The 10,000-nt window shown below is 37.0% G+C and overlaps 1 non-coding gene across 1 annotated transcript; it reads left to right on the top strand.

Moving 5' to 3' along the window:
• The first annotated feature begins 8,646 nt into the window (after nt 1-8,646).
• TRNAV-GAC (transfer RNA valine (anticodon GAC)) lies at nt 8,647-8,720 on the top strand. Its single transcript has one exon. It is a non-coding gene; the product is annotated as a tRNA-Val (tRNA).
• Nucleotides 8,721-10,000: the final 1,280 nt, after the last annotated feature.

Here is a 10,000-nt window from a genome sequence, read left to right as displayed (position 1 = left end):
AGCTGCGCCCTCCACAACTAAGACTGAAAGGACAACAACTTGAAGCTGAATGGCACCCTCCACAACTAAAACTGAAAGGACAACAACTTGACTTGGAAAAAAGGCCTGGAAGTACACAGTGTTCCCCAATAAAGTCCTGTTCCCCTTCCCCAATAAAATCTTTAAAAAAAAAAAAAAAAAAAAAAACTTCTGCTCTGCAAAAAGCAATGTCAAGAAAATGAGAAGATGAAACACAGACTGGGAGAAAATATTTGCAAAAGGCACATTTGATAAAGGGCTTTTATCCAAAATGTAAAGAACTCTTAAGATTCAACAATAGGAAAACAACCTGATTAAAAAATGGGCTTAAAACATTAACAGACACCTTACCAAAAAAGATATACAGATGGAACATAAGCATATGAAAATATATTCCACATCATATGTTATCAGGGAACTGCAAATTAAAGCAACAATAAAATACCACTACAATGAAATAAGTATTAGAATGATCAAAATCTGGAACACTGACAAAACCAAATGCGGTGAAGGTGTGGAGCAATGGGAACACTCATTCATTGCTGGTGGGAATGCAAAATGGTACAGCCACTTTGGAAGACAGTTTGGCAGTTTCTCACAACTAAATATACTCTTATCATATGATCGAGCAATTATACTCCTTGGTATTTACCCAAAGGAGTTGAAAACTTACATCCACCAAAAAACCTGCACACAGGTGTTTATAGCAGCTTTATTCATATTGGCAAAAAACTTGAAAGCAACCAAAACGTCCTTCAGTAGATAAGTGGATAAACAAAATGTGGTATATTCATAAAATGGAATATTATCCAATACTAAAAAGAAACGAGCTATCAAACCATGAAAAGACATGGAGGAAACTTAGATGCATATTAACAAGTGAAAGAAGCCAATCTGAAAAAGCTGCATACTGTATGATTACAACTGTATGAAACTCTGGAAAAGTCAAAACTATGGCGATTGTAAAAGACCAGGGGTTCAGGGGGAGGGATGAAAAGGCGAAGCACAGAGGATTTTTAGGGCAGTGAAACTTCTATGTATGATACTATAATGGTGGATACATGTCATTATACATTTGTCCAAACCCACAGAATGTACAAACACGAGACTGAACCCTCCTATAAACTACAGACTCTGGGTGATAATGATGCGTCTGTAGGTTCTTCAATTGTAGCAAATATACCATCCCAGCTGGGGATGTTGATAATGGGGGAGGCTGTGCTTGTGTGGGGGCAGATTGTAAATGTGAAATCTCTGTACCTTCCTCTCAATTTTGCTGTGACCCTAAAACTGCTCCAGAAAATAAAGTCTTAATAAGTAATGGTAGCTACAACAATAATCTTAATTTTTCGGTAATGGTTCACAACGCGTACAGAGACCTGTATGACAGGGTATCTATATTCATTATCTGCTATCTATCTGTCTATCTGTCTATCTATCTATCTATCTGTCTGTCTGTCTGTCTGTCTGTCTGTCTGTCTATCTATCTATCTATCCATCTGTCTATCTATCTATCTATCTGTCTATCTATCTATCTCTCTATCTATCTATCTATCTATCTATCTATCATCTATCAATCATCTTCTTTGTCTATCTATCTCTATGTTAGGGTCACCAATTTGTCCCTAGTTTGCCTGGGACTGTCCTGATTTTAGCACTGAAAGTTCAGCATCCCAGGATTCGCCTTCATCACAGGCAAATTGGAATGATTGGTTATTCTACTTTGTGTATATGTTTGTACATATGATTCCTATTCCGAGAGATCTTTAAAAATACACATATAAGCATTTGTTTTTGTACACTTTTAGCTAAGATTGCTATTACTCATCTGTGCAGGATATAGATTTATATTCTTATGGTGTTTAATTTTGCCTCACACGTTTTCAGTACCTGATATCATCAAGTAATTGCTATTCTTTTCAAGACCCTGGGAAATCTCTTGGAGTATCTTATATCTTTAAGATTTTACCTTTCCAAATCTAGTATATTCAAACGCTGTCATATCTTAATGTCCTTCCTGCCAAGTTTCAGTTACAAAGAAATACCCTTTCCCTTGTAGTTACATTTACTTCTCATAAATCTCCCCAACAGACACAGAAAGCTTTTCTTGTGTAGCTTTTCTTTTCAGTTTTTCACCTTCTTGCCTAAATATTTCCTCTTCCTCCTATGACCGCACTCCCCCTTAATCATCAATTGTTGTTTTGAATACTCATATTCTTCAAGAATCCCACATAATAATAGGTATCTTGTGGGGTCACAAAGGAAACATTCTAAGATATGATTAATTTGGACTACTTATTTGAAATTTGTAATAGTTAGATTGGGCTTTATAATATCCACTAGAAATATTTTGTCATTCTAATTAAAAGCACAAACAAAATGTATGGAGTTAGAAGGAAGGGAAGTAGAAAGAGTGTTTAAGAAGTAGAATTGTACTTTCAAGTTTTAAAATCAGTATCATTTAATGTCCACAATAATGTGGTGTAATATTTGTATGTCTCTATTAATGCAGATCCAATGATGTCTGTTTTCAAATTTATATATAAATTAAAAATACAAAATATGTAATATATAAAAATAACAAAAATATATAAATAGTATAAAAATATATTATACGTAATATATAAAATGTATAATATGTACAGGCATATACACACATACATTTATGTAAATATACATACATACACACATATATATGTGTGTGCATATATACATATTACATGTAGCTATACACGTATTTGAAAAATATAATTATAGCTACTTATTTCTAAACAAATTCATTTAAAATAAAAACAATATAGCTGAATCTAACATACACATTAGATAATTTTTATAATATACATATAATTAAAAATTCAACAGAAATAGGGTATGAAATAAAAAATAAAACTGTTTCTCCATATATTCCTCACCAGTAGACATCTGTCAATAGTTTCCCATGTAGACTTTTATACATTAAAACAATTTAAAATCCCCCATGTGTATGCAGGCATATGACATTAAAACATACAAATAGAGCATACTACACCTACTATTGTGAGTCTTTTTGTTTGTTTCCTTTGATAATACATTTAAACATATTTTCATTCCATTTCAACAAGATCTACCTAATTTTTTGTCAGGGCTGTGAAGTATTCCATGGTATAGATATGATATAACTTATTTAATTATAATTAAATAATGGATATTTAGTTTTTTTCTAGTTTATATTTTGCTATTGCAAGTAACACTGCAACGAATAACTGTGGTGTGTATGTGTGGGTGTGTATGTGTATTCCTAGTGGTGTAATTTCAGGGTTAGAGTATGCATATAGAATTTTTTAAAAAATAGATTTACCAAAGCGTGCTTACCCAAAATCTACTGATTTAACCTTCCTACAGTATAGGAGAATGCTTGTTTTCCCCATCCATCGTAAAAAAAAAAAAAAAAAAAAAAAAAAAAAAAAAGTGTGCATGTTCTGTAAAAAAACTTTTGCTATTTTGGCAAAAATTCAAAGGCAGGTATTTTAGTATTGACTCTCAATTTTGAAAACTCTTCATTAATCACTTGCAGCTCCCAGCAAGATCCCTTCCTCCTTTGGGAATGACTGGAGACCTCTGAACTGAGAACTGGTCTTCTTGCCCAACCTTCCCCCACAAATAAGCCACTTGAATGAATGGTGGTGATTGGTGGAGTTGTGGGGGTTGGGTCCTGGGAGGATGAGTAAGTGGATTTTGGTCAGTTAAGGAAGGCTTGTGATCTTTGGTCACTCCATAGGAAGTAAAGACAGATCATATTATTGGGTTCAGATTGCCAAACTCTGGGCCTGTAAAAAGCAATGAGACCCCAGTATGAAGAGTGGCACACAGAGACTTATTTCTACTTGGCTATTGACAGAAAATGGGTCTCTACTCCTATTCCCTACAAGTTTGTGTGCAGGGGGTGGCAGTCTAACACTGATAATTAGCCCGGATTCTGGAGCCTGGTGGCTTAGGTCTGACTCCTGGTTCCACTACCTGGCAGCTATGTGATCCTGTGCCTTGGTTTCCTCATCCATAACATGGGATATTAATCAAGCCCACCTCGCAGGATTGTTAGGAGGACTAAACATATTAATATCTGTAAAGTGCTAAGAACTGTACCTAACACACGGTAAGCACCACATAAATGTTTGTTCATTTACTGAGGTAAATGAGCTGGTTGAGGTTTTTTCCTTTAAGAAGTTGCGAAGTATATACTTTTAATTTTTTCCTTCTGTTCTTCCAAGGCTCTTAGGCTATGTTTAGAGCCCTCTCTTTGTAAGCTCGTAAGTGGCAAGAAACAGTTGACTAGGATTCATGAAGTCTAAGTATGGCAATGGAGATGAACAGCTGGTGCCGAGTAGAGTGATACGAGGTGGGGCCTTTTGTGCATCTTTACATGCACTACAGCACTAGGTAGAGTCAAGTTCATCTTGATTCACTAGATTCTGTCTCAGGATGGGGCCAGCCTGATTAGTTTTGGAAGGCACCTGGGGAATACTGGGAAGAACTGGGCCTTTAGTCCCAGGGAAGAAAGCAGACCAGGCTTCTGTCCTGTGCCAGGGACACTGTAGGCCTATCTATGTTTAAACAACTGAATGGAGCGCACAGGAGCTGCAGTAAATGGCTGTGTTGTTCTAGGCCCAGTCGGTTTGCGCTGACTGAGCACAGGGATTGTTCAGAGGAAAGGGACTCAACAGCTGAGATCCAGAAGAGACGCCTTTTCCTTGTCACTTGGGTCACACTCCCTTATACATATGCCCATTGTCTCTAACATTCCTGGCTCTGACTGGTGTCTCCTTATTTGTACCTTATTTATACCAGGTTATACTTACTTAGCAAACAGTAGAAAGTGAAGAGAAGAAGAATCTTATCTCTATTCCATCATAGAGAGGTAGCCATTGTATTTTTTTTGGATGGAGTTAATTCCCTTCTCTTCTGTGTCATGTATTTATTTATCATGTATTTAAAAATTGTTATGAAATAGTTAAGATATACCAAAAGGTATAAGAAATAATCCAGCTGTCATCCAGGTACTCAGCACCCTGCTTAAGAAATAAAACATTCATTTGTACTATTGAAGCTCCCTTTGTGCCCTTTTCCTGTCATGTCTCATTCCCTGTCCCTAAGAGGTAACCATTATACCGCATCTCTTTATAGCCTTATATTTATATGCATCTATCATTAAGTTGATGTTGCTTTACATGTTTTTAAGATTTATATAATTATTTTTATGCAATTTGTAATCGTTGCTTAATATTAAGTTTGTGAGAGTTTCCTAAGTCAGTTTGGATAAGAATCATTAGTTCGATCTATTAAATTCTTACCATCCATCACGTGTCAAGGATTACCTATATGACATGAAAGATAAATTGATTTATCAAATTTATTCATAAATTTGCTCTAGTTTCTCCATTTTCATTGGTATATAGTATTTCTTTGTATGACTTGACTATTGCTTATTCATACGTTCTCTTATGAATAGAAATTAATCATTAATAAGTTGTTTTTGTAGTTCACTTTGCCAAACAGTAAACTTTTCTGTGGTTGTTTATGTACATATAGAAAAATTTTATTGGATATACACCCAAGAAATTCTTCAATTTTATTAGATATTGGCAACTTATGGTACGGTTTTCCATTTTTCATAGCCTCACTAACACACGGTATTGTCAGGCTTTAAATTGTGCTGATCTGATGGTGTGAAGTGGTATCTCATTGTAATTTTATTTGCATTTACCCTAGTGAAAGTAAGCCCCTGATTTTTATGCATAGATTTTTTTATATTAAGATTATCCTATATGCACACATTTTTGTGTATTTTTCCACTTAGAATTAAATGTAAGTATTCCCCCTTGCTACATGCTCTTCGTAAATAAATTTTAATGGCCATATAATGTTCCAAAATGGGAGTGGATAAAACATTCTGCTATTATTAGATATTCAGGTTGCATCCATATTTTCAGTGTTATAGATGCGGCTCTGAATGAGTTTGACTAGAAAGCCTTTTATGTACTTTGGACGGTTTCCTTGGGTTAGCTTTCCAGAGGTGAATTATTGCGCCAAATGATATGCATGATTCTAGAGCTCTTGCTATGTACCTTGCCAAATTGCTCTTCAAAAGGTTTGTACCAATATTCTTGCCAACCAGCAGTGTACAATTTGAACCTGGAATTTGAAGGGCATTGCTGATGCCTTTTCCTGATTCTGGGGAGAGTGGTTCCAAACACTTTCTATAAGCAATTCAGTCTGTCTTGGACCACATGACACAGAGAAGAGATGAGCACTAGCAAGAAGGATCAGAGGCTTAAATATTACAAGGTTTCTTGTCCAAAGGAGAGGACTGCTCCTCTTGCTTCTCCAGGGAGGACTGTCTGTAGGAAGGGGCAGGTGACTCGCCACTAACCTTGTACAACTAGCTGCTCAGAGGCTCCCATCTTCTCCGCGGTGACTTTCTTCTGCTATGGCCCATCTCTGACTTCTTTTCTGTCTCCTTTCTTTTTAATTTTCAAGTAAAGGATGGTATCTGAAGATCAAAACATATAGGAGTCAGAAATCACTTTTCAAAATCGAGGCATTTTTTTCTTAGAAATAAGATAGTATATTATCTATCATACTGTATATAATACTCAATCAGATTCAACAAATATTAGGCATCTGCTATATCCCAGGCTAATCCCTGGGGATATAATGGTGAACAAAATATATTATGATAGTTTATTGTTGTTAGCACAAATACTATGGTAGTATATTTAGTACATAAGCTATAATAACCACACTGGTTGTAGAGAGTATTGACAGTCATTCTATTATTGGCAATTATAGTTAAGATTACTATAGTGACTAGCGGTGCCTGAGTATTTGTTGCGATGAAAAAGTGTTTTTCCGGGCACCGCTGGAAATGAAATGTTATTCTATAGGCAGATATTTTTTTCCTGAAGTTTCTAGATCTTTCATAGATGAGCAGGTGTGCCAGATTGGTTGCTTATTAAAACTGGCACGGTGCCCTGCAGGGCTAATGTGTTAATAATAAGTAGTGCTTCTCTCGGGCACTGGCCCTGCCCTTATTAGCATCCCCTAGGATCTGCCGCTGCCGCGTGGGTCTCCATTCTGCCCCCAGCGTTCCATTGAGTGCCTCTGGGAGTGGGGTTTCAGTGCTGCTCATACATCATAGGTGACTCTTTAAAAAGGAATCTTAGAGATGGCAGGATAATTTAACAGCCCCATGTAACATTTGTAGCTCCAGAGGCTAAGCTAATGATGAAAGCAATGAAACCCTGGGGTCCAGAGTGGGGTCTCCTTACCAGAGAGGGTGAAGGAGGCATCTGGCAGTCCATGCATGCTGTGGAAGGGGTTCTTTCAATTGTTTGATCTTTGAATGTTCATGTATTTGCTAATAGGTCATGAGGAAGGGAAGGATATAGAAGTAGCTAACGAGGGCACCATGGTATTTTGAGCTGGTATGACAGAGTGAGTGCTTCCACTGTCTGGAGGAATCTTGAAGAGGGGTGACCTTCTCCACAGATCTGTGCAAACCTGGCTACACAGCCCAGTCTGGGAACCTGTTAACTACAAATACCAGGCTCCAGTTCTTCATGGAGAGGGCTTTCTCAAGCTGTATCATGCCTTGAACTCTAAGGGCAATTTTTATTCTTTCTATGCCCACATTTGCAGCTACAATTTACAAATATAATTTATGCAATTATAAGCTTTAATGACATATTTATTGCAATGTTTCAGCTTTTGCTATTTGGAAACACCTTCCAGTAATACTGGGGAAAAAAAAAAGACTACTGAAAGCTCACACTGTTAGTGAACTGATTTTCTAAGCTGATAGAATTTAAACACGCTTGGATAAAATTTCTCAATATAAAAATTGTATCTGATATATTAATTTTATAAGCATATTAATTATTATTACTATTATTAAAACTAATGAATTCCACTTGGTATTGGATCGCCATATAATGAGAGAAATAAAATTCTCCCTCTGAATGCGGAGTTCATTGGGAATGGGTAATTTGACTACTCCAGCCAGTTCTATTATTAATTTCAGGGTTGTTCAGTTTAGCTTCAATTAAAATCAAACATTTATTTTATTACTTTCAACTTAATTGAATTATCTTTGAAGAGGTAATGTGTGTAATATATGTACAAGGTAATATATGCAATGGTAATAAAATTCAAACAGTACAAAATGGCACACAGAGAAAGTAAGGCTCTGTCCCACCACTGACCCTGTGTATCTGTGCCCTCCTTAATGGCAACCACTGTTATCAGAGGTTTTGTGTGTGTGTATCCTTTGAGAGATATAGCAGAGATCAATCTATTTTTACCTCTCTATGTTTCTATCCATATCTAATTTTATTTTATATAAATGGCACCATGGTTTAAACACTTTTCTGTCTTTGCTTTTTACTTACTGCTATGTCTTGTCCATAGTTTCATATCTCTTTTGAATGGCGGCTTAGCATTTCACGGTAACACCAAAACGTAGGAGAATCTACCAGGTGCTGGGTGTTGCCTCGGAAGCAAAGGTGAATATGACAGGCCTCTGTGTCCTAGGGCTCATGTTCTAGTGGAGGAGAAGGTGTGTACTTGGGTGATTATAAAAAAAATATAGGGGGTGGCTGGTTAGCTCAGTTGGTTAGAGCATGGTGCTGACAACACCAAGCTTACTGGTTCGATCCCTGCATGGGCCACTGTGAGCTGTGCCCTCCTTAAAAAAAAAAAAAAAAAGAAAAAGAAAAACTCAGAAGAAAAGCAAAAAAAGAAATATATATAGGCTGTAGGTGTGCTGTAAGAGAGATGTAAGCAGAGTTCAAAGAATGAACATAAAAGGAATAAATTAATTCTGTTTGGAAGACATGGGAAGTTTTCCTAGAAGTGGAAGATTTGAATAGGTATTGAATAATTGGTAGATCTCTAACAGGTGCCGACGTGGGCTAAGGACATCCAGGCAGGGAGGAGTAGAAAAGGCCTGGTAATTGTGGGATACGGTTGGGATATCAATTTGGTCGTGGTAGTGGGGTGTGGGTGAAAAGATGTGAGTGGGGATAAAGCTGGAGAGATGATTTGATGCTTTGAATGTCAGAGTGAAGAGCAAGCTCTGTGTGTGTGTGTGTGTGTGTGTGTGTTCACACACTCATGCATGCATGATGGGCCAGAGAAGTGGGTGGAGATGAAGGAAGAAGGCTTTTGTATAGGCCAGATGTAGGGGGGCTTGAATTTGAGCAAGTGTTGTAGGAGGAGAAAGACAGAGATGAGTTCCTGAGACATCACGGGGCTAATTTTTCTTTCTTTTCTTTTCCCTTGTTTTTGCTGTTTCTGGAATCTTATTTTAATAAGAAGCTATAGAGAAATTATTATCTATTAGAGATAGAAATAAGAAGTTTCCTAAGTCAGTTTGGATAAGAATCTTTAGTTCGATCTATTAAATTCTTACCATCCATCACGTGTCAAGCATTAGCTATATGACATGAAAGATAAATTGATTTATCAAATTTATTCATAATCCAGCAGTATGAGAACATGAGGCAAGGGTGTGCCTGTGCACACAGTATGAAGTTCCCTGAGACATTCACGGTTCTCTTGAAGAGAGTAGGGGGAGATGTTTATCTGAAGGCCCATCTTACACTCCCACATGTCTGGCGAGAGGGAGTTGCTGCCACTCAGCCAAGTAAGGAGTTATATGAGCTCCACAGTGTGCATAACCCAATTCTCTTAAGGGTCTCCAATATTTTGGAAGCATAGTGAAAAAAAATTATTCCTGGCATCATGGGGCCATTGATGAATGAAGGATATCTACGGGAGGACAAGTATCTTTACACACGATCCCTTTCCAAATCCTCTAGAAGCATAGCTAAGAACTTCTTATCAACTGTACTCCATGGTCATTGGATCTACCAATTTGGAATTGTCCCCATGGCTCTGTGATTGGATTTGGCATCTGTGCCTCATCTCCCTGAATCCTCCCAGCTCT

The sequence above is a fragment of the Rhinolophus ferrumequinum genome, chromosome 6, assembly GCF_004115265.2.
Source record: "Rhinolophus ferrumequinum isolate MPI-CBG mRhiFer1 chromosome 6, mRhiFer1_v1.p, whole genome shotgun sequence".
In the NCBI taxonomy this organism is placed as follows: domain Eukaryota; kingdom Metazoa; phylum Chordata; class Mammalia; order Chiroptera; family Rhinolophidae; genus Rhinolophus; species Rhinolophus ferrumequinum.
This window is presented reverse-complemented; position numbering and strand designations above follow the sequence as displayed.